Source organism: Chelonia mydas, chromosome 1 (assembly GCF_015237465.2).
Source record: "Chelonia mydas isolate rCheMyd1 chromosome 1, rCheMyd1.pri.v2, whole genome shotgun sequence".
Classification (NCBI taxonomy): Eukaryota; Metazoa; Chordata; order Testudines; family Cheloniidae; genus Chelonia; species Chelonia mydas.
Genome location: NC_057849.1, coordinates 168,189,348 through 168,215,736, shown reverse-complemented (window position 1 = coordinate 168,215,736; position 26,389 = coordinate 168,189,348). Strand labels below are relative to the sequence as shown.

The 26,389-nt window shown below is 41.0% G+C and overlaps 2 long non-coding RNA genes across 2 annotated transcripts in view; both read right to left on the bottom strand.

The window, feature by feature from the left end:
- The window catches only part of LOC122464102, a 426,264-nt gene that overhangs the window by 242,632 nt on the left and 157,243 nt on the right, over nt 1–26,389 (bottom strand). The gene's annotated exons all lie outside the window — the stretch shown is intronic.
- LOC122464101 lies at nt 13,575–14,916 on the bottom strand. The gene is made up of 3 exons (XR_006287977.1): nt 14,854–14,916; nt 14,562–14,700; nt 13,575–13,695 (listed from the first exon to the last, which is right to left on the bottom strand). It is a non-coding gene; the product is annotated as an uncharacterized LOC122464101 (long non-coding RNA).

The window sequence follows — 26,389 nt, the reverse complement described above, 5'->3', positions numbered from 1 at the left end:
CCATTTCGTTAACTCAGCTCTGCATTTAATTGAACTTTTGTCTTTTGATTTACTCACTGTTGACAGTTGATTTAACCTTGTCTAACTAGGCTGCCTGCTTTGTCTTACTGCTCCTCCCTTCTCTCTTACCTATTCCCTCACCTGTAGCACCCTCTAATTCTCTACCACACTGTCTCCTGAACTCTACTGCCTCCTTTACTCCACTCCACTCCTATGCTTTCTTCTCCTAATCCCCCTTTCTAGCTATGGTATGGGCCCTCAAATCAATCAGTGTTTAAAAAGACTACATTCATCCTACATTTGGGGTTTCTTTTAAGTGGAATCAACAAGATCCATATGTAGTAAATCAAGTAATCATGTGATATTATATCGCCACTGGCTTCACCCTTCCCTTCCAATAACACTATCCTAGCATTTAGTTATTATTTATGGTGTTATGTTTATGCATGTGCTTCATTCTGCATTTGCTTCATGCATTAATGTTCCCACTGATTCTGTGGGAGTTCTCTACAGAATTGTCAACAGCCTGTATGATCTTCAGGGCAGGGAATGGTTTTTCATATACCAGTAAAGCACCATATTTAAACATTCCACAAACATCTTAAAAGTTAAACAGTTTACTTATGCACTGTAAATAAATGAATATATAATACCATTTTGAAGATTTAAGGACATTGCCTAGATATCCAAATTTTAATCTAAAATGTTAGTATTTAAATAGATACATTAAAATATATGCCTTTATGTTGTAGGCTAGTTCAGTAAAAGTTCATTTTTTCTTGGCTCTAGGCTGCATGCAGTACATGCATTATTTATTATTATTATTATTATTTTACTGATTCACACTATTATTTCTTGTCCTTCACTCTATTTCCTTTCTGTATCTACATCTACAAAGTTTAGACAGTATATAATACAATTCAAAACTTTCTTCCTTTGTTTATTAACCATAGACTACTTTGCTCTCCATCCAGATAAAAATGTAGCTTTTACTGCATAGACAAGGAAAACAATAGACAATTATTTTGCACCTCAAAAAGGACCTGTATGTTTTAACACTGATTCTTCAAGAAAGATTCCCATTCAAGGCAACCAGTGCTACATACTGAATGTTGATGACAGTTCTGTGAAAACAAGGTCAGAGTATGACAGACTATGTACTCTACAATACTCTTCCATAGTGATTTTTGGGTTTACTAGGGATGTTGATTTCAGAGAGGGCTGTAAAAACAGGGAATATTTGGGCTCCAGTCCATAATCAATCTGTATTATTTATTTTTTAACTTAAACCCATTTAGCTTCCCTCCCTTACATTTATATGGTTATTCCTGGGGATTATGGATAGATGATACTCCTCGGGGTATATATGTTAGAAGACACATGGTCCCCCTTTCCTGCTTACCTCCATCTTCCCATCTGTGTTTTATTCCCAAAGCTCACCAATTAAAGTTTAGAGGATGTAAAAAATAACTGTCCTGCTCTAGCAGCTGCTATTATCTACAAAAAAAGAACTGTTCTACATTTGAAAAGGAATCATAGAATCATAGAACATCAGGGTTGGAAGGGACCTCAGGAGGTCATCTAGTCCAACCCCCTGCTCAAAGCAGGACCAATCCCCAACTAAATCATCCCAGCCAGGGTTATGTCAAGCCTGACCTTAAAAACTTCTATGGAAGGAGATTCCACCACCTCCCTAGGTAACGCATTCCAGTGTTTCACCACCCTCCTAGTGAAAAAGTTTTTCCTAATATGTAACCTCAACCCGCCCCCCCCCCCCCCCCACTGCAAGGAACATTACTCCTTGTTCTGTCATCTGCTACCACTGAGAACAGTCTAGATCCATCCTCTTTGGAACCCCCTTTCAGGTAGTTGAAAGCAGCTATCAAATCCCCCTGTCATAAATATAAAGGGAAGGGTAAACACCTTTAAAATCCCTCCTGGCCAGAGGAAAAATCCTTTCACCTGTAAAGGGTTAAGAAGCTAGGATAACCTCGCTGGCACCTGACCAAAATGACCAATGAGGACACAAGATACTTTCAAAAGCTGGGAGGAGGGAGAAAAACAAAGGGTCTGTGTCTGTCTGTGTGATGCTTTTGCTGGGGACAGAACAGGAGTGGAGTCTTAGAACTTAGTAAGTAATCTAGCTAGATATGCATTAATTATGATTTCTTTAAATGGCTGAGAAATTAAGCTGTACTGAATAGAATGGATATTCCTGTCTGTGTGTCTTTTTGTAAATTAAGGTTTTGCTGAGAGGGATTCTCTATGTTTTGAATCTAATTACCCTGTAAGGTATTTACCATCCTGATTTTACAGAGATGATTCTTTTTTACTTGTATTAAAATCGTTCTTCCCCCTCCCCAACTCTTCTTCTTGGAGCTCTTCGACCATATATATGAAAATTCAATGAGCCAAAAAGAATGGCTCTGGAGGCTAATGGTTTGGGCTATTACCTAGGATGTAGGAGAGCCGGGTTCAAGACCTTGCTTTGAATCAGTCAGAGCAGGGATTTGAACCTGAGTCTCCCATATTGCAGATGAGTGCCCTAATCACTGGATTTTTGACTACTCTGGGGTGTGTGTGTGTGTCATGTTTTTTTCCCATGAAAACATTCTATCTCCACATTGGAACAAAATCAAATCTCAAAAACCTCATTTTTTTTATGAAACAGGTTTGTTGCTTTCTAACCAGTTCTACCTTACAGTGCTACTGTCTGTAAAGATCCTGCAAGATGCTGAGCACACTTAACTCCCATTGGCTTCAGTGGGAGTGAAGGGCATTCATCACCTTATAGGGTTTAGTCCTGAGCCTGGTTACAGCCTGAGTGTTTGATAATCCAAAACACAGATGAAGATTGATTAGGTGAATGCTCCGATTGCAAGAATTTATCTTTCAGTTGTAGAATTGGATGGATTTGCTAAATACAGTTCTTGATGCCCTATTGAGAATAAAGCTTACTCTCATTACATTGTGATTGTATGACAATAACAAGGGATGATAAACAACCTGAGTAACCTGTCACACTTGGAGATTAGTGTGTGGCAGGAAAAGAATCAAGAGATTAAAGAATTAAGAGATTACATAGTTATTGGATGCTGTATTCTATGTGTACTAAACACAGGTAAAGTTTGGATCAGGGTCGCAAGACAATATTTAGATGTGTGCTGAGCAATACGTACTAAAGAAGGTACTAGGGGCAGTGAACTACAGAAATGTGGTGAGCGTGTTGGAAAGGAAATTAGTACATCCCATGCTGAATCACCCTGAATGGGAGGGAATACAGCACAGATTTTTGGACAGCAAAAGACAGCTATCAACTGATGGCTTGGCTTGGCTTTATTAGTAAGGAGCAACATCTAGTTAGCCAACCAGCTTTCAAAGTCTCCTGTGATTGACTAGGCAGGAGTTAGTGGAGTGGAGTTTGCAGCAATTGTTTGAGAACAAAATGAAAGCTCTTTTAAAATAACAGGCTAGCCTGGTACATAGAAAACAAATTATGTAACCCTACCCCAGAGAAAGAAATTCCTTGCTTTTGGTGACTGATGTCTAAAGATTGTCTTTCGTGGTAAGAAGCTAAGGATCAGCATGGTGGCGAGACAACTCTGATCACAGTGTTCAGAAAACTGATGGCCTTCCTTAAACACTAGAGGCAGGTCTCTTAGGCATGCCGTGCTGCAGCAACCCATTGTATCAGATGAAATCCATTGGTTCTATGCAGAATAATGAAAATGGACACAGTGGGACAGGTCTTCAGATGCTCTGAGATTACACATGGCACAGCTGAGGAGTGGGGGAGATGGGGAAGGTGACTAAACTCTGATCCTGAGTTAGCTCGTGTCAAGGCTGACTCCCCCCTCTGGCACTTCGAGTGCAGAAGGTGAGAGCCCACAAGGATTTTTAAAATATAATACTGGCCACTCCAGGCTTATATTAAACTCTCAAGGTTACAGCTTTTTTTTTTTTTTTTTACCTTGACTTGGTAAATGCTTCCACCACCAAATTCAAACCCCATTTTTGATACCCAGGAAGGCACACTTGGGAATTCCTTCCTGTGGGGTACCCTCAAGCCCTTTCACCTCCCCTCTGGGGAAGAGCTGAGAAAGAAAACAAAGGAAATTAGCTGTTGCCACCAGCTAATTATCCACCATATGCACAAACCTCTTAGGACACCAAAAATCCAATCCTGTTCTTAAAAAAGGTAAATTTTATTAAAAACAAAAAGAGAAAATAAATCTGGAATTTAGGCTTTTGCTACATTTTAAAAGAGCAATTCCAAAAATTAGGCACCCAAAATGGCTTTCTTAAACTTAGTTAAGGTTCAGCTTAAAGGTTACAAGCAAACATAAGCATCTGGGGTTAGCACAGGGGAGTCCACCAGCTATAAAAAATAAACAGAAATAAACCTATTCGCGTCTTTCTAAACATTCCTGATCTACTTACACATTTGGGAGTTCCAAATAAGTAGTTCTAGGTATGATCTGATGATCTATTATCATACCTGGCTTAAAGCTTCTCATAGCATAACTGCTCCCTGTTCCCCTCTTTCCTGGAGAACAACAGACACAAAGGGGAAGGTTTTTTTCCCCATTTTAAAAAGTTCTAGCCTTCCCATTGGCTCTTTTGGTCAGGTGCCCACTCCCTTTCCTTTACCTGGTGGACTTGTTTAACCCTTTACAGGTAAAGCAAGCAGAGACCATCCACCAAGAGGGACTTACAGCTAACTGGTTGGCTGGGTGTCCATAAAAGCCCCCCCCCCCCCCCCCCCCCCCCCGCTTCATTTATCAAAGATTGGATCCAAAATGACAACCAGAGTAACTTATAGCAAACCAAAGGACTGATTTAGGATACTCCAGTTGCAGCAGTCTCACATATACCACTGCTCTGGCTAAGGTTCAGGCATTCTGTCTTGCCCCCAACCTGAACTTTGCATTGAGGTGAGTACAGCTGAGTAGAATTTTAGTAGTACAAAGCCACGGTCAAGGATCAAGCCCATTAAGAGGTCACAGTCCTTTAACTTCTGGCACTAAATCCTGCTTCACTTATTCATGCAAGTGGAGTTATGTAGCCTTAAGAAAATAACCTGTCTCACTAAACCTTTCAACCATTTGGGGCTTAATTCACCACTGCATTATTCCTATTTTGCACCATTGTGACTCTGTTCATTCCAGCGGGTTCTTGGTTTCTAAACAACTGAATCATACGCCATTCTAAAAACTGGATGTATTAAATAACAATATGTAACTGACTTAGATTAGTTAACAATAGAGCTATACCATAGTGGAGATGGAGCCTCTCACCTTTACAGTGGTAAAAATCTAGCCTAGGTAAGTAGTGACCTAAACTTGTAACCCAGTGATAGGTCAGCAAATAGCTGTGTGTGATAAATCTAGCTCCTGGATATGTACATCACTAGGATGATTTACCACAGTTAGCACCTTTGTTGGTATTTTCAACAAAATAGACACTGGTCGGGATTTAGGTATGGTGGTTGGGCAGTGTGTGGCAAGTTTCCACTATTTCTACCTGTGCTGTATCTGTTCCATGAATAAGCAGAGGAATTGTGTTTTCAATCTGGCACCTTTCAAAAGCATTTTATTTACTTACAAACTTTTTAAGAAAGAGAAAATATGTAGTAGTATGCAGAAAAAATTGCTGCTCTGCTTTCCATAAGGGGCAAAAAAAAAACAAAAAAAAAAACCTTCCCTCCTGTTAGTATTGCTAATAAGACTCTGAAGTTATCACATCACCACCTGGTCTTGATTCTGCTCTCATTCAGGCCAAGAGGCACAGAATTCAGATATGTTTTGAACTTGAACAAATAAATGAAAGGACCAGAGGTGTTGAGCACTCATAACTCCTAGTGAAATAAATTGGAATTATATGTATTCAGCATCTTTCAGTATCAAGCCCTACAACATCAAATCGTAAACACGTTCCTGAGCCTAATATTAAACACTGGCCTAATCATTGCAGTATTTATGCTTGTATATTCATGACCTTTATATATTTTAATAACTTTTAAAATAAACTAGCTTAAAATTGTTGTTGATTTAGCTATTTTTTTCTCTTGATGCAACTGGAAACAATCCAGTTACATTCTGATTGTTTTGCAAAATTTATGTTTAGATCCTGTTTTGTATTTTGGTTTCTGTGTAATTAGATCATAATCAAATAATTGGATTTGAACATATTTCTTATCTCAGTTCCCAGTGAGCAGTACCACCCGGACAGAAAATGGACTATGAAATCTATCATGCCGGTGAGAAAAGGTTCACAACTGAGATAACAGAAATGCTATATGACCACTCATTCCTAGACAGCATGAGGTCAAAGCTGGGGATTACAACGAAGAACAGCAATATACAGTTTGAGTGAGGTGTCAGTGAATCTGCTGTTGCTTGTACTCTGCCTGCCCTTTTAGATGAGGGATACCATTTTTCAAAAATACCTCAGTGACTTAGGAGCCTAAGTCCCACTAATTTTTAATGAGACTTCAGTCCCCAAGTCCCTAAGTCATACAAATGGGACTTAGGCGTTGTCTGCATGTAAAAATTGTACTGCCTTTGAGGTTGAAATGGTACAATAACCCTAATGTGGAGAAAGTTATATGGGTATAAAGGTGCTTTTACGAGTTTAGCTTACTTTCTGTACAGGAAGGGAAGAGAAATAAGCTATTTCCGTGTTAGGCAACTTCTATTCCAGTCTAACTTTGTCAACACTATTAGTTGTACTGGTTAGTTTAACTATAGTTGGTGGGGGGAGGGGGGGAACAAACCCCTAATTAACATGGTCAAACTGATCCAAACTATATTTTAACCAGTCCTTAGTCTCTTAAGTCACTTCGGGAGCGCTGAAAATTTTAGCCAAGATTTTTCAATTTTTCATTGTAACCTCTATTTACACACTGTACCCAGAACTTATATAAATAAGCAAAACAAATGAGCATTATTCCAAAATTATCCAGATTTGTAAATTGCAATTAGATCTTCTATCTTTTCCATCACTTTCCAAGTAGTCATTGTGCTTAGCTTCACAACTTAAACACAGTGTATATTATGATTTTTTAATCTCATTTATTAAAGTATTGATACTGACATCTTATATTTAAAAGTAGTTTCCTGCTATATATTAATTTTACTGACATGTACTGTATGTATTTTATATGAGAAGTAAAAACTTTGTTTCTTATTCTTTATTGTAAATGGAAACTTCTTGGGCCATAACCCTCTCTGAAGCTATACCATGTCAAAACGATTCGGTGTAGTTAACAATCTTTGTTTACATAGAATCATAGAAATGTAGGACTGGAAGAGATCTTGACAGGTCATCTAGTCCAGTCTCCTGCACTGTGGCAGGACTAAGTATTATATAGACCATCCTTGACAGGTTTAACCTATTCTTAAAAACCTCCAATGACCGAGATTCCACAACATCTTTAGGTAGTTGTTCCAGTGCTTAACTACCCTTAGAGTTAGGAAGTTTTTTTCCCCGAATGGCTAACTTAAATCTCCCCTGCTGCCATTTAAGTCTATTACTTCTTGACCTGTCCAATGCAGATAAGGGGAACAATTTATCACCCTCATTTTTATAACAACCTTTTATGTTGAAGACTGTTATTATGTCCCCTTTCAGTCTTTTCTTCTCCAGACTAAACAAACCCATTTTTTTCAATCTTTCCCCGATGGCCATGTTTTCTAGACATTTAATCATTTTTCCTGCTCTCTTCTGGATGTTCTTCAATTTGTCCACATCTTTCCCATGGTGTGGTGCCCACAGCTGGACACAGTACTCCATCTGAGACCTTATCAGTACTGACTGACGGAATTACTTCTAGTGTCTTGCTTACAACACTCCTGCTAACACATCCCAGAACCACCTTAGGATTTTTTTTTTTTCAACAGTGTTACATTGTTGACTCATACTTAGTTTGTGATCCACTATAAACCCTACCTCCTTTTCTGCAGTCCTGCTTCCTCGTCCTCATTTCCCATTTTGTGTTTGTGCAATTGATTATTCCTTCCTAAATGGAGTACTATGCATTTGTCCTTACTGAATTTTCATCCTATTTATTTCAGATTATTTCTCCAGTTTTTCAAGATCCTTAATTTGCTTATCATAAGCCTTACTAAAATTGAGATATCACATCAGTTACTTCTTGCTATATACCTATGGTCTTTCAAACAACCATAAAATGAAGGGAGATATTTCTGGAAATTGCTACAGTTATTTACTTACTATTTTCACACAGTTGGCTCACTCCTCAGTCTTCAGGAAGCTGCCTGATTTTGTGCCTTTCTCTTTCAGCAGACATAGTAGATGTAATCATTTGACTTTGCCTGGATGTTACAGGTAGTACCAAGTAGATTATTTCTTCTGCCCTGTTAGAACCAATAGTTACATCATAACTGTTCCATTTCAATGGATGACAGCAGCATAGCCTGCAGAAGAGTTTGACAAAAGTTCTGGAAAAAATGGTTGTGCCTTTTCTACTGTATGCTGCCAGGGCAATTTCAAAATAATGGCACCCTTATGAAACAGAAAAAGAAAGAATAGAAACAGCTCTGTGTCTTTATCTTAAGTTTATTTCTAAAAACAGAGGCTTTGGAGGGTGGGGTTGTACGGGAGATGTACAGTATGTATTGAAATTTACATACTGTATGTGTGATCTCCACACTGTAAAAAGCAGTTCAACTTTTAATGAAATATCACTTTCACATAGATACCTATAACCGGTTAACTACATAGTCTCTTCAGTATCCAAGGTAAACATTTGTCCAATTATCTGGATTGATGACACCCTTATACATTTTTATGTCTGTATCCAGCAGCTTTTACTCAGGTAAAATTATTACTCACTGGAATTATAGGAAAAACACAACACTAAGGGAAAATAAAATTTATTGTAGGGGGGAAAATTGATTTTTGTTGTTGTCATAGCAAGTAGAGATTAAAAAAATCCTGTCTGTGTTCTCAGAGAAGAAACATTAACTATACACAACTCTTTAGAATAAAGGTCCTTTTCCTCCCTGTCTTGTTTGACTGACTTTCTGCCCTTTCTCCATGGAGAAATATGAATCCAGTGAATAAAAATATGATGCATCCTTATAGTGCATGCATGGTGAACAGGTGAATTAGTCACTATCTAAGCAGTACCCTGGAGAGTCTCAAAAAAGAGGTCATAAGGTTTCTTTACAATTGTTAAAAAAGCCAATCTCAACAGCACGATTATATGTATAAATTATAACACTCATGAATGGGCATAAATAATTATTAGTTATTTTAGGTACATCGATCCATACAAGTAAAAGTGAAAACAGTATTTCTTCTCATTTAGTTTGTCTGCTGCATTTCAGCTGCATTCAAAGTCCCTCCATTTCTGTATTATTAGAAATGGTGATTAGAAAGAGAACCTAGGAGTCTTATCTCCCAGAGCCCTGCTGTAACCACTAAACAAAGATCTGAAGCACAGATCCTCAAAGATATTTAGGTGCCTAACTCCCATTGAAATGTGTGGGAATTAGCTGCTGAAATACATTTGACAATCTGGATCTGAATGTATGTTCAACATATTTAACTTTCCCAAGTGTTACTGAATACAGATGTTTCCTTCAGTGGGAATTTTTCTCTTAACTAATCACAGCAACTTGAATAAAACAATCTCTCATACAAGGCAAGGAGCTCAAATGCTTCTGGTGCCATCTGGCTCAGTTTTGGCTCCTGCGCAGGGGGTATGTTCAAGCATGAGCTCTTCCTTCAGAGATGCTTTTTCAAGTTATTTGTAGATATGCCCTCAACACACTGAAATTGCAGATTACCTGTGTCACATATATAATTCATGACATACGCTGGTGAACACTGTTAATTTTATTCTGGAAAGTTAACTGTTGATTTAAAATATATTTTAAATAAATCTATTTTAGTTTAGAGCTTTCTTTCCCCCATCATCTTTTTTCCCCTTTCTCTCTCAATATGACAGTGAGTGCTTTTGATCAATTAGTTAAAATATGATTAATGCAAGAAGAAATAGTAAGCTCATTTAGAACTCTATCTTTTGGCTGCTTCTAGCCTATGGTCAAAATACAGTTTGGCTTACTGTGTAGCTTAGAAAGTAACGGCTGGGTGAAAGTCAAATTTTAATTTGTTGTTTATTTTTTGCTATATAATGGGACCAGTAGTTCCTGGTTTCCGTTATTTGTAAAATATGTCATTCCGCTCACATTTTTTGAGTGATTTGAAAACATATGCTACTACACAATTCACACTCAGGCACACACCTTTGGAAAGGAATAAAACTGATATTTTTCTTTAGCGCATCACACACTGGTTTCCAACTATTGATTTCTACCTTTAGTGGTGTTTTTTCTTCAATTTTTATTTTATTAATTTGTATGGTAATATTACCAGGGGATCCAAGCACACCTAGACATAACCCAGGGGACTAAGTACAAATAAGTAATCAAAAGATGATTCCTGCCTCCAAGAGTTTACAATCTACATTTAATACAACAGTTAGATAAGGGAGCCAATCACGGGTGTTTTGGGTGGATGTGGTAACAATCAAACAAAAATAAGGGTGGTGGGGGGGACAGGGATAGCTCAGTGGTTTGAGCATTGGCCTGATAAACCAACTCAATCTTGAATTGTTTCTTTCTATGGTGCACAGCAGGGCAGACACCATGGATTATCAGATTTGCAGCTCATGAAATACTGTAGGATTAGCTGCGTTGTGTTCATAATGCTTATCACAAGACTGGAGAGCAGTGCTGGATCCATACTTTCAGACAGAGATGGCAGCCGCACAGTTTACAGTGGCTGTTGAAAATGAGCATGAAACAGACACAGTATGATGGGATGGAGAAAACTGTATCATGGGACAGTGATCCTGCCCCCTTAATGCACCACGATCCCTTCCCAGAACTCCTAGCAGCAGACAGTGGCGAATTGCACGGTGCACTGCTCTCTGTCAGTGCAAGAATACCAATTGTGGACGTGCTCCACCATCACAATGAGAGTTGTGTGGACATCCAATAGCAGTTTAATTACAGCGGTAGGCGATTGTCGACAAAACTGTGTAACGTAGACATGGCCTAAATCATGAACAACCCATGTTTCACAATATTGAGTAGTTAAGAGCTATGTACTGGTATGACAATTGAATATTTTATGTGATTACTTCATACCCACTCTCTAGCAACTCTGCCCCTGGACCTGAGCTGAGAATGGCCATTAATGATAACTGCTCCCACTCTTCCCTTGCTGACATATGTTAGCCCAGGGGATTCTGTTGCTATTGTTACTGTGGCCCTTTATTCTAACTTAACCCTTTCCTCTGATTTTATTAAGGAATCTAATTAAAGTTTTTGTCCCCAGTTTAATGAATTTTTGCAAGTATTTCTCAGAAGATTTGTTACCAAGATTTCCAAGTAATCATCCCCCCACTTTTTGTTTTGTGAGTGTTGCTGATCACCTGGGAAGCATTTGGCATGGAAAAATACTTTACAGCAGCCAGAATTTTACCCTTTGACCATCAGTTCTCTCCACTGCTGAGATGGACACAGGCTTTGCTGCACTAATATAAATTGTTTTGTTTTCTATGAGGCCAACACAAGGCTAAAAATTATTATTACATGCCAAGTGTCACAGCTTTACTTATATGGTAAGACAGTATAAACAGAGGTACATGTCTACTGGGCTGGTAGTACACATGGAGACTTTGTTCTAGAGTATAAAGTATGGTGTAATGATGGTAATATTGGAAATAAAACTCTGGGGCAGTTCCTCAGCTGGTATAAATAGCCATAGTCCCATTGATATCAATGGGGATCTGACAATTTATACTAGATGAAGATCTGCCTCTCTATATTTCCCCTGGTGGTTTAATGATGACATTGCTTGAGGCAGTTACAGATGTGTATCCTTGATGGGTCCCTTCACCAGTCAGTACCCAAAGAATCCCATGATGTGAATACTAGCATATAAGAAAGGCAATATTTTTTCACTGTTGCTACTGATTTGATGTGGAAATCACTCAAATGTTACAGTGATAAGTAGCTGTGGAAACCCATAGACTGGATGAAATTGAAGCAGTAGAGCACATAGCGAATTAATAGTGTGTTAAGCGTGGAAACATTATACCTTATATATATCTACTATCTAGAAAATTCTTACACAGATCCAAAGTAGGCAAAAGCTGTTATCACATATATAGAAGAAACCCAGCTGTATTTACTGTTTACAGACAGTGTGCACTAGCTGTATATTTATTGAACACAATTAAATATGTACTAAAAGGATTTGAGGAATAATTACAGTGAAACATCCTCCTGTTCAACAGGGAATGTGTGCTTTTATTTATATTAGCCTTATTAGCAGGAAAAGAAATTAAATAAAAAGCCTTACTTACAATTATTTAGAGTCTGAAATAATTGAATACAGCCTGAAGTTTATAGCAATCTTGGCTATTTTTCACCAGATAAGTACATGCTCTAGTACAATAATGCTACAAATACACATCCAAGACATTTCTTTATAGAAAATGATAAATTTATCACATCCATTAATACACAAAACCTATGGGTACTATGTACATACTGTAGCTGGAGGTGCATGTGTTATTTTTGGTTCAATTACTAAAATAGTCACTTCATGGAATTAGATTATTTCACTTGATACATCATGCAGCAACATTGGAATAGGAATTTGCCTTCTAAGTTTTCCACCAGAGACTGATCTTTTTAATGGGAAAACTGTTGGCAGAACATAAGAGGAACAATAAACCCTAAAACTTGAAAGCAGTTTGTCTAGGACAGTAGTTCTCAAATGTATTTGATCTCACCCCCTTTCTTTGTGTCTAAAATAGTTTACACCCTGCCATACACACACACACACTTACCTATTACAAAAATCAGCATGCAATTCACTAAATATTAAAAACCACTAAGCATTTGATTTAAACAGAGCCATTTAAATATATGGTAATGTAAATTTTAAGTGAGATACTGCTTACTTGTATCACACTATTGTTACTAGTGTAATGGGTGCACCTTTTTTTTTTTGGAGCAGAGCAATTCCATCCTGGGTTGGATGCTTGAAGCAGTATCTGAAGATCACCTTCTATCTTAAGAAGAATTTGCATCCCACATTGTAGCAGATGGATTAATCTACAGATGGCAACAACTTTGTATAATGCTATGCAAGAATAACAGAAATCCATCAAAATGCGCCACATCGTCTGTAGACCTGATATGTCTGGAGGAATCAGATTTGCTAGTTATTCATTGCTGTGGGTAAAGTGTGCTTTTAATAAATTTCCCCCCCGCTAAAGTTTCCCACACTCCCTCCCCCAATACCTTCTGTGTCCCCTTTTGGGGAGGTCTGCCCACCAGTTTGAACACCTCTGGGCTAGCAGCATTCAGCTACCTACAAATACTGCCACATATACAGACAGAAAAAACAGAAAAAGGAGCCTGATCGAATAATGGAAAAAGTGTATATTTTAGGGACTGATGCTGCAAACTCTGCTTGCAAGCAACACCTACTGATGCCAGTGGGTGTTGATCAAATGCAGTGGCTAGAAAACTGAACACTGAAGCATGTGTTTAAGCATGTGTCTTCTCACTGACATCAGGGAAAATGCTCACTTCCTCTTGCTGTCACCTTTTCTCAGAGGCTCTCAAATTCAGGCAGTATAGAACCCTAAAATAGAAAGATAAAAAGAAATTGAAAAATAGAAAGATAATAAGCTATTGTATTAAAATAATTATAAATGTTTCCTGGAGACCCCCTGTATGTGTACAGTTACCCATTTGAACGTTTTTTTCAAAAGATTTACTATGGAGATTTCCAAGTAATATTCCTTCTGTAGAAGGAGGAAATTCTTTTTTTTTTAATTCTTATATTTTGTATTTAGTTCTCAAGACATAGTAGTGTGATCTGTTGCTGTTAATAGCTTAATAAAACTATTGATGTTATAAAATAGATATCATTTTGGCTAAAATAATGAGGATTGTGATTTTTATTGGGAGTGAGGCTGGTTCTGTGTTTGTGATTGTCATTTTTTGTATGACCAGACCATGACTTTTCTTCTGAACAGGTCACTGTTCTTCTTAATCATCAGATGTACATGGCATTACATATATCAGCATTGATCTAACATTCATTGTAACCCCAAATTCTTATTAGCCTTTACTGAATGACTCACCATCTTTCAATCAGATTAGATGAACAGGAGGAAAACAGAACAAATTGTTCCTGTATGAATAATTGTATTTCTGTGGTTTGTGTATTATGAAAGGAGCCATTCCCTATATTTCCAAGCCAGCAGGTTTCCTTTGTCACTGGTGATGGTAACCTTAAAGATGTTAAGGATGAGCCGGTGATGATTCCTGGACTATAAAGCACAATAGTAGTGAATGAACCCATATTTAGCCATCCTGATTACTCTGACTGTTTAATATGGGGTGTGTAAGATTTAGACACAGTGAGCACACAGGGCTGGCCACTACTAGTCTTTAAAATGTGTGGGTAAATAGGGTTTTTTGGCTTTATCATTATACCCTCACCTTTTGGCATGTTGACAAAGGCAATTACATCACTCGCTCCTTATGCATTCTTCTTTTATTCCAAAGAAAGTTTTCTTCTCTCTGGCACATCCAGCAGCACTTGTTTCCAAACACTGGAGTTATCACCAATTTTTGATGTCTTTTGAAATGCAAAGTTTTTTGGAAAATCAAAGAAAATTTCAACATAAGAATAAGCAGAATAAACCAGCTAGATTAACACTCTCAGAAACAGAGCTAGCCAAGGCCTGACCGCTTCTATAAAATACGTTTGCTAACCAAAATGAAACCTTACATCTTAGGAAGTTCTGTATCCCTCTAAAGGGAAGCAAGATGTTTGTGTCTTTGTCCTTCTCTGATTTCCAACAAATCCTCCTCCCATGGTTTGTATCTCCCCCTGTAACTGCAGAACACAGGCGGGTCCAGTGTCAATGTATGGTTGTACATAACCTCATCTATTACCTCAGACCTCAGTACACAACAATAACTATTTCTACAGTCCACTTGATTTGTGATATTATCTTTCATAGCTTACTTTTAAGTGGTGTTTACTAAGAATTTTCAAAACCTAATTGTACTCAGTACTTAATGCAGCTCATTAACCTTGTGTATACAATTTAATTAATTTTCTTCTAATCTGCATGGGTGCATATGGAGCATTTCAAAGGCGTTCAAAGAATTTGTTTGAACCTGCAGAACACCTCTTACATACAAGCTAATTAAGAATTTCATACTGCTTACAGTCAGTTACCTGGAGCCTCTCAAAAGATATCCACCATGTGATAGAAGGCCTGAACACACATTCACTTTAAAGTAGAATCTTTTCACACACTAATGATTTCTGAGTAGCCTGAAGGCCTCCTTGTATCCCTGGTGACAATCGCATTCTAATAGCCTACTCTGTAGGGATCCATTATTGTATTCATTGATATTTACAGACAATAAACTTGCCCCAAATAACCCTGCAGAGTAAAGAAAATGGTGAGGTCACAATTCTGAAGTCACCAGAAATTCACATGTTCCATTAGAGTTTTAGGTCAGTGTAGCAGATTGAGCACTCACTAACCCTGCTGGTCAGTCCAGGATTTAGCTCTTTACAGCCTCGGAGCACCCCATGCTGGTCGGTGTCTCGCCTGCCACAGGCCCCGTGTCCCTCCCAGACCCCAGTGCCCCTTATCTTGGGGTGCTTCCCCACAACAGCACCCCCATACTCTGTGTCACCCTTCCCAGGGGAACCTCCTCCCCTTTTGCCCACCTTGCCTCAGTGGCTTCTGCCAGTCATCATCTAGCCCCCTTTCTCTGGGGCAAACTTCAGTCTGTAATGGCCACTCATCATTGGCAAGGGGATTGGACCAGCTGCCTCTGCCTATTCCCGGGCTACACCTCTGCATACCCAGTACCTGCTTAGGCCTTACCCAAAGCCTCAGCCTGGGGAGTTGCTAGGCTGGAGCTCCCCAGCTCCTCTTGCCTTTTCCCAGCGCTGCTCTGCTTCAGGTACCCTGTGCACCTAGGCAGCTAAGCCCTTCTCCCTCCAAGGCAGGTGAGAGAGAGAGTTACCCAGCTCCTCCCTTAGCCCTTCTTATCAGGGCCTGCTGTGGCCTGATTAGGTGTGGCCCCAGCTGTGGCTGTTTCCCCAATCAGCCTACCTTTTCTCCCGCTACAGTCAGATTGTATTGTCTCATTACTGGACTATTTCCTCCTAATGATAGTCAAAGATGCTAGATGGTCATCCTGATTATCTTTGGTTCTGTTGACCAAAAAGTTTTGTTTATGTGACTGCAGGTGTTGCCAGAGTTATCAACAATCATTTATGCTATTCCACTCCTTTCATGAAGAGCCCAGTCAGTCAGTCAGTGAGCATGCCACCCTTCCTATTAAATGTGTGTATGAGGAAACTGGGGAAGACATTAAGGTTGTTTGGTTGCAGTGTCATTGGCTGGCATTTGACATACACTTTTGTGTCTTCCTTCATCAGATCCCAGGATGCAGTGTCTTTCGCTTGGGGTTTGACCAGGAGATTGTCTTGGATTGGAATGAGATGCCTCGAGCTCAGTCAGAACAAGATGAAGGTGAGAGTGTATGAGTTATGGAGGAAATTATGGGGGAAAGTGTCTTGTACCTATGATTTGAATGGACTTTCCCACCTCTTGTCGGTGACATTCACAACCTAACAGTACACCCTCTTTCTGTTTTTGATGTACTGATTTTGACCAGTCTTTCTGAGGTGGACCTTACAGTGTGAAGGGACAGGAAGGGCTTTCATTGCCCAGTCCTGGAGCCATGGACAATCCTCAAGGAACAGTACTATAGTTGTAGGCTTGTCATGAAGTCTCCTACTTGAGGTTACAGGAGCTGCTATGCTCAGGCCAAGTCTTCAGTAACATAGCTTCTAATACAGACCCAAACTATGGGTTGGTTAGTGTGTCCTTTCCTGAGAGGTTGCCATGGACCAGTGTTGGTGCAGAAGAATGAATTTCCCAAGATGAAATTCAGTAAAGACAAATGCAAATGAACAAATACAAAATGGAGAATAACTGGTTAGGCAGCAGTTCTGCTGAAAAGGTGTAGGGGGTGATACACTATCACAAGCTTAATATGAGTCAACAATGTGATGCATTTGCAGTAGGCTAATATCATTCTGGAGTGTATTAAAAGGGGTGTTGTAGGTAAGATCTGGGAGATAATTTGTCCCATTCTACTCGGCATTGGTGAGGCCTCAGCTGGAGTATTATGTCAAGTTCTGGACACTGCACTTTAAGAAAGATGAGGACAAATTGGAGAGGGTCCAGAAAGGAGACATATCAAAATGAGAAAACCCGACCTATAAGGAAAGATTTTTTAAAATGGGCATGTTTAATCTTGATAAAAGAAGACAGGGTGCTGGTGAGGAACTTGAAGCAGGCTTCAAATATGTTAAGGGCTGTTACAAAGAGGATGGTGATCAGTTGTTCTCCATGTCCAGTGAAGGTAGGACAAAAACATAATGGGCTTAATCTGTAGCAAGGGAGATTTAGGTTAGATATTAGGAAAAATCTGTCTAACTATAAGCATTGGAATAGGCTTTCAATGGAGGTTGTGGTATCCCTGTCATTGGAGGTTTTTATAGTCACACAGGCATTTAGACATTTAGTTCTGGATGGTCTATATTTACTTGGTCCATCCTCAGGACAGAGGGGCTGGACTAGGTGGCCTCTCAGGGTCCCTTCCAGTCCTTTATTTTGCATGGGAAGCTCTGTGGGGAAATCTTCATTGAGAAGCTCCCTCTTGTGGGACTTAACACAGGAAGAGATGATTCAGCATTGCTATCTCTTGTGAATTGAGCACAAGTCTCTCAATATTTTATGTTTCATTTAAAACCCCAGCTTCAGGAAACAAGTGATAACATGAGAACCCCAGATTTTATTTGTTTATTTATTTTAAAGCAACTTTCTAACCCTCATATGTGCAGAAAAAAGATTGAAAATGTGAGCTGTGTCTACCATAAAGGCTCAAGAAAACGAACCAGCCAACAAACCAAACCACAGAAGGGACTGGCATAACAGGCCAATACTTGGTGAATAAAAGGAACCCAAATTGTATGCTATTTCAGTCTCATGATTTTACTGTCAATCTCAAGATTTATTTGGACCTGACTCATTGAATTCTTTGCGCTGGCGATACCGATCATTTCATTTGAATGTCTTTCTATTTATTTCTTTCCTTTTACCATGTATCTTGATGTTTCTGGGTTGTCTTTTGTGTGTGTATTTTTCCTCGTATTCACTTTTCTTCCATTCTCTCATCTTTTTCATTTCTGTTTCCATTGTTTTCCACCTTCTCTCAAAAAGTTCACTCTGAATCTCTTCCTGCTTGCTTAATCTACCTTTCTGTCACATTTTTCTGTCTGCAGTCTTTCTCTGCTTCCACATCCTCCTTAATTTCTAGCTCTTACCCATTCTCTCTTTCCCATCACTCACTTCTCTCTTCCCCTCCACTCCCCACATTACTCATTCTCGTCTCTGAGAATTTCCTGCACTAGAGGAGGAGACAGACTCAGAAATGCAGTGTAGGTGCCAGAAGAAGATTGCTCCCTGCCATCTTTCCAGGAGCCGGGATTTCTCTCCAGACCACTGTTAGGGGCTTGAATTCTCCTCCCTTCTGCCCTCTACAGTTCGGGGAGGGAAGTATAGCCAGATTGCTAAGTTCTTATGTTACTTTTCCTCAATATTAGGGGAGAGCACTGTCTTAATGTGGGGTGTATGCCCAATAACTAAAAGGCTCCAGGTCTAGGTCTCTAGGCGGAGCGAGTGAGCAGAGGTGTCAACTGCCTCTTGGCTTGCTTTACCTTGTGTTAGGCTGGCAAAGTGTGCTGAGCTCTGACTACTTCCAGGTGTACAGTTGCCATTTGAGAGACTGATAGCTGAACACCCAGTCAGCTGGCTTTTAATTCCATGGAAGGGCCACTGGACTGGCACAACAGGCCAATGCCTGGTTGCTCAATGACTGTGTGTTCCTGTGCTATATCTTAAAGCTCACCTCAGTGTACAGACTTTTGTTTTTTGTTTTGTTTTGTTTTTGGTGCGGGGAGGGAGTGTTTTGCAGCCAGCTGCCCTGTACTCTGTGTAATTCAGCCTTCTCTGGAGCAGTATCTATGGCCTTTGGAAACTTTCATAGTCCTGAAAGCAGTGGATAAATTCTGCTTTACTTGTACTTCAGCACTGACTATTACGAAAATTCACAGATACAAACAAATAATGGAAACTGACTACAAGACAAGGGGGGAAAGCTGCTCTAAATGAGCATTGCAGTCAGCTCTTCTTCAAATATATTAGTTAATAACACGGTACCTTATAGATTATAGGTATATAGCAGGGATCAGCAACCTTTGGCCCTTGGCCCTCCAGGGTAAGCCCCCTGGCGGGCCGGGCCGTTTTGTTTACCTGCTGCATTCGCAGGTTTGGCCGATCGCAGCTCCCACTGGCCGCAATTTGCCGTTCCAGGCCAATGGGTGCTGTGGGAGCAGCGGCCAGCACATCGCTCAGCCCACACCGCTTCCCACAGCCCCCATTGACCTGGAGTGGCAACTGGCCAAACCTGTGGACAAGGCAGGTAAATAAACCAGCCCGGCCCTCTAGGGGGCTTACCCTAGCGGGCCGTGTGCCAAATGTTGCCAATCCTTGGTATATAGAATACAGCAGAGAGAACAATGTGAGTTCTGGGGACAGAAGAGATATTGGAAGTGCAATATCTAAGTGAGATAACAAGAAACCAGGTCCTAGATATGTTTCAGATTTAAAAAAAAAGATATCTTAGAAAATGATGTTGCTGTCTAAAGTGTATTGACCTAAGATAAAAAAGGTTTATAGGCAAAATTCAGGGAAAGCATACCCAATAAGATCAGAGTCAACACTTTGGCCATGGTGCCTTCCTCACAATCTGAGAAAAAAGACACAATAATCTGAAAAAAAAAAGTCATAATAAATTAGTAACTATAACCACTGGAGATTGTTCTATGTTATTTATAGCGTGGTGACTACCACATAGCAAAATGGCCACCTCCATTCTTCTTTTCAGTTTTATAAGTAAACTTTAGTTTGTTCTGGTTTATTTTCCGTCTATTGTCTCATCACATTTCCATAATAAAATATTTGGAACTAAGAAGTGATTGCTAAAAGGAGGATAAAAATGTATTTCTTTGGGGTTTATGTTGTATAAATCTGCATTTTCAAGGACCAACAGAAATTCTTATGAAAATGAGTTTGATAATGGTGAAGATTGTTGGCTAAATTCCATCTTTGCAGAGTTGTGTTGGGAAGAAAATGCTCCTGAGTGGCAATGCCTCTGAAATAAGAATATTTTTCACTTGTACAGATCCTCCCCAAACTGAGGATCTGAAAGTGGTTTAACAAATGTTAATAACAATGTGGAGTTTTACAAATGTGACAGCTGAGGTGCGGAGGACTTAAACGACCACAATATGACAGAAATATGTCTAAAACCTTTAAAACACTTTCTTCCCACTGGGACAAATCCTGCTCAACTTGGAGCAAATCCAAAGCCCACTGAAGACCCTCACTGATTTCACTGGGATTTGGATCACGCCCCTTATGCAGATGACCACACTGCATCTTTAAGCGGAGGGTGGGGGGGCGTGGCAGGAGTATTTGGCTGACTGGCTGAATGAAGAGAACAGTGTTTTATGGCTGGGGGTAGGGTTGCCAAGCATCCAGTTTTTGACTGGAATGCCCAGTCAAAAATGGATCCTGGCGGCTCCGGTCAGCACCACTGACCAGGCTGTTAGAAGTCCGGTCGATGGTTTAGTGGAGGTAAGGCAGGCACCCTGCCTGTCCTGGCTCCACACAGCTCCCAGAAGCGGCCAGTATGTCCCTGGAGCCTCTAGGCAGAATCTCTTTGTGCTGCCCCACCCCAGCGCCAGCTCCGTAGCTCCCATTGGCTGGGAACCTTGGCCAATGGGATCTGTGGGAGTGGCACCTGCTGATGCAGACAGCGTGCAGATCCCCCTGGCCCCTCCACCTAGGAGCCAGACATGCCGGCCGCTTCCAGGAGCCACGTGGAGCCAAGGTAGTCAGGGAGCCTGCCTTAGCCCCATAGTGCCACCGACCGGGAGCTGCCTGAGGTAAGCACTGCCTGGCTGGAGCCTGCACTCGCAACCCCCTGCCCCAGGTTGGAACCCCCCTCCTGCACCCTAACTCCCTCTCAGATCCCGCATCCCAATTCCCTGCCCCAGCCGTGGGCCCACTTCCAGAGCCTGCACCCCACACCTCATCCTGTACCCCACCCCCTGCCCCAGTCCTGAACCCCCCTCCTATACCCCAACCCCCACATCCCTAGGCCCACCCCAGAGCCCACACCCCCAGTCAGAACCTGCACCCCCTCTTGCACCCCAACTCCTTGCCCCAGCCCAGAGCCCCCTCCTGTACCCTGAACCCTTCATCTCTGACCCCAGAGCCCACACCACCAGCCAGATCGCTCACTGCCTCCCACACCCCAAACCCCTACCCCAGCCCAGAAAAGTGAGTGAGGGTAGGAAAGAGTGAGCGATAGCGGGAGGGGGGATGGTGTGAGTGTCGGGCAGGGATCCGGGGAAGGGGCGGGGCAGGGTGTTTGATTTTGTGCGATTAGAGGGGTGGGGAGATGAAAACTGCTGCAAAAGGGTTGGTGTGGTCACTGGCTCATCCCTTGGAAATGCAGGGTTTAAAAGGGGCAGCCCTGCACCTGAGCCAGCCTCCCTTTTACAGGGAGCAGGCTGAGGCAGGAGCGGACATAGCACTTCAGCTGATCTCAGCATGGCTCCTCATGGAAGCAGTACAGTAAGAAAGGGGTAGGGGAGCAATTCCACCCTTCCTCTGACCTAGGTAGGGCGAAGCAGGCACACAAGAGTAACTCTGCAAGGGGATGGGGATATGGCTAGCCAGGCAGCCTGCAGTCTGATTCAGCCCCCTGGTTGGAACACGAGGAGAGGGAGTGCCCCCAACCCCAGCAGGCATTAGTGAATCCAGTTTTAAGTTTTTCCTGCTTGGGTGGGGGACAACAGGGGGCACTTTTGCTCTGCTCAGCCCGGATCTGTGTAGAGGCAGGATGGTAAGCAGTGAAGGGGGAGAGGAGACCAAGACGGAGAGGAGGCCCCCTCCCACACCTGTTCCCTCAATCCATGCAGAGATGGGCAGGAGCACATTTGTAGTGCCAAAAAGGGAGGGGGAGGTACCTAGTGAGTCAGCTTGAAGGGACATACTATTCTGGGGTATAGGTAGGAGGAGGAGGGAAACATCAACATGCCACACACACACCCTTATAGCAACTGAGCTGTGATAATTCAGTAAGGGGCAGTTTCAGGTTTTGGCTTGGGGCAGACAGGGCAGACCCAGGAAATTTTCACTTCTCCCTTTTCTGTCAGGCTCAGCAGTAACCCTGGGAAAAGCTGGGGGGAGGGGACTCAAAGGCTGCACAGGACATCTGTAGTGGGGATGAAGGAGTCAGAGGCAGTCGGGGTAGTTGCCATGCAACTGAGACTTGGGGGTGGTGCTAGGACAGGGGTGCATGGGGTTCTGTTTCATTACCAAAGGCAGCCCCCTCTTCTCCCCAGGTTCATGGCTTGGGGGACTCCAAGGGAAGCAAACTTCTATCTCAGTCAGCAGGAATTTTCATGCAAGTGGTTAAGACTGTTGTTTCTACGGTTGTCTTCACAGCATTCAGGGTTTCCAGAGGATTCAGGATCTCCCAGAGCATTGATGTTCTTCCCAACTGAGTACAAGACTTGAGGGCAACGCTGATAGCAGGGGGTGTGTCAGTGCAGCAACAAATGCATGTGGCATGGGGTGCAGATTTCGGGAAGCATCCGTGAGGGCAGGCATATTTGTGGATTACGTTTTGGGGTGTGTTCAGGCCACAGCATTAAGGAAAGTGTCCCGGGGGAACCAGCATAGGGCTTAAATCCAGTGCCACCCACAGGTTGGCAAGGGTACCATTTCCAGTTCAGCTGAACTGTTAAGGGTGCTCATTTGGGGATACCTTAATAAAGCAGATGGGGGCAGATTACTGTTGGTTTAGGATTCTGTTTCTGGGGACTATAAATAATACACAAACAAAAACCCTAGATGTCATGGGTGTAGATGGGGTATGTAGTGTGTTGTCAAACAAACATATTATAAGTCAGGAGCATGGTTGGGCTACGTGGTTTAAAAAAAAAAAAAGGATTCCACAGGAATGAATTGAGGGCAGAGTAGCAGGGCCCTTCACACAATGGCCTGTACATAACTTGCAAGTTTTTCTCCTAGGGCTTGGTCCTCAAATAGTCTCTAGGATAAAATCCATTACTTTATTGCCTATCCTGGGTTTATACTGGCATAGCAGATGCCTTGCCTCACTTTTACATAACAGCTTTCAGAAGCTGGCACCAGGAGCCAGCCAAGAACCAGACTGGATGCGATTAGCTGCCTGGAACCTGGGGGGTAGAATGGTTAGCAATGTAGCATGGAGATCCACTGCCTCCATTCACATGGCAGCGCTAGAAGACAAATTTTAATGAATTCATGCAATTACAGGAGCAGGAAGGTTCATCACCGAATGGCACATTACAGAGCAGCGGAGGCTGCGGTACATGGAGTTGTGGGCGACCTGTCAACTGTCATCCACAACGATCTTGGAATCACCTCCCGGCTGTTACATTCGTCAGTGGGTTAAATGGTTATCACAAGAACATAAGCATGGCCATACTGGGTCAGACCAAAGTATCCTGTCTTCCAACAGTGGCCACTGCCAGGTGCCCCAGGGGGAATGAACAGAACAGGTAATCATTAAGTGATCCATCCCCTCTCACCCATTCCCAGCTTCTGGCAAACAGAGGCTAGGGACACCATCCCTGCCCCATCCTGGTTAATAGCCATTGATGGACTTACCTAGTCCCATCAGCAGTCACCAACATGATGTGGCACACCTTGGAAAATGCTATTTGGGAATGTGTAAAGGGGTTCAATTACTGCCCAGAACTAGAAGGGACTTGAAGCAGATCTGTGTTGTCAGACATGCATTAACGCAGGGTCTGGCTGGGAAGCATGGAGTGCCACCTGGGAGGACAAAGCATGACAGATGCTAACGGGGGGTGGCCAAATTCCTTGAGGTCATAAAAGGCTCAGCAATTTGGGCATCCTGGGGCACCAAATAATTCAGGAAGGATGGGGTTCCTCTGTACATCCTGGGAGCACATTTGTTTTGACCGATATAAAAGGGGAGGCAGTAAGAGATGTCTGGGAACCCGACTGAGTTTGTCGGGGAGGCAGCCAATCTAATTGCCAGTGCCTCCTTGTGGAGGATGTCCAGTGCAGGTACTCCATAGGGAAGGTATCCAGTGACCGGATAAATGGTTTGGAAAATGACTTTAAGAAGAGGTGTTCAGTAAAGGGGAAATTAGGGACTCCGATGAATGTTATGGCAGGGAGCCAACCCCCCATTCTTATAGCCCACTTCAACCCTCCTATGGGTGAGGGGGGAGTGGATGGTAAGGTCCCAGCAATGGATTTGCTGGAGGGACATGAATGGAATAAACACAGGGTTACCTGCACTATGCACTTTTATTTGCCGAGTAGTCCCAGACATCTAATAATAAAATTGTGGCCTGATTAAACCCATGTCAAATGTCTCCTGCCCTTCTTTCAGTATAGCCAAACAATGAATACACCCCAATGGTTTGGGGACAATATTTTTATCTAAGGTATGTAAGGCTATGGGCCCTTTATAACTTTAGCCTTCAATATCCCTTTCCCTAATGCTGTTTTCCAGATACAGATAAAGGTGTGAGGACTTTTAGCACTTTTGTCTCTTTATTCTTACAATTATAGATTTTAGTCTTAATTCCCAATATTTCTGTTTTTTTCCCCTCAGTTCCTTTTCTCCCCCTTACACCATTGCTTCCCTACCTGTCATTGAACAAACACATTTCTCACACACATATAACTAGGTTTTGAATTTATGCATACAAAATTTAAAAAAGGAAAAGTCATTTACTATAGACTTTTAATTTGTGCTTTGTTCATGATTTTTCCCCCTCTGATATCTTCATGACCTTCTCTTCCAAGTACTTACTAGTGAGATAGTGAACTTCAGAATGGCAAGGAGAATGTTGAAATGGGAACATATTGACACAGCAAGCTGTATTTCAAAGTTGACCTTCGGTATGATGCCTATATGGTTCCAAAGAGCAGTTTTTCACAAAGAAAAACGGCTTATGTTTCATGGCAGTTTTGGTGAAATTATCCAAAGGTAACTAAAAGAGAAACATAATTCTATTTTTTTCTGCCATCGCTTTAAGTTTAAGGAGTTTTACACAAATTGAATTGAATTGAAGCATGGCCATATTTTAGTTATGTTTCTTTGGGATTTTTTTTATCATTAATTAGGAAATCTAGAAAGCATAATAAGGAAATATAATTACATATTGTGGACCAGAACATAAAGTGATGTAAATCAGAGCAGCTCTATTGATGTCACAAAAATTCTAATTTACACCAACTGATGATCTGGGTCACTTTTCTTTATTTTTCATAATGTGTAATATATTTAGGTGATTGTTACATTAGCATCTCAATTTCTTTTAATAGAATTTACACTGTCTTTAGGATTTATTCTAAGACGGTGTTTTACTAACAAATAAATTCAATGCTATTTTTCTCATTTAATATGGATGCTTTTGTAGTGGATTGCATTAATAAATAACTGCCCAGCAAATATGGCTCACTTTCATTAAACAATGCCCCCTCCTCCCAAAAGTCTGTATGAATCCAATTAAAACAGCAAATGAATTAAATAGTCACAGCAGAAACAACAAAAGTATAAATTGCTTATTCCATTATCAAGTTGTCCTTTTATGCTAAAATCTTAATTTTCACTTCTTAAGATGCAATGAATAGCACAGCAATTTAAAGTTTTGTTTGTTGTTTCAGTTCATTAAACCTAGAAAAAGATAAATCTTCTAATGACTAATAAATAGATGACAAAGTTAGTTTAATCAGGCAGATAAACAAAGATAAGTATTTAGAAAGAAAGACATCAGACAAATATGTCATTCAATTAAAGGAATTAGAGAGACAAAATGTTAAGTATAGAAAATGAAATGTGAATACGAAAAACAGGAGCAGATGATAAAGTGGGGTAAAGTAAGGTCTCAGTATTTTATGATATAATGATTACCAGATTTGGAGGAATTTTTTATCTGAGTGTAAAGAGAAAAATATAGCATTTAGAGGAAGCATGTTATCATACATTCATCTTGGAACAGTATGGAGACCTTCCTTTTTTAAAAACTATTGTGTCCCCACCCAATCTCTCTGAACTGGGAC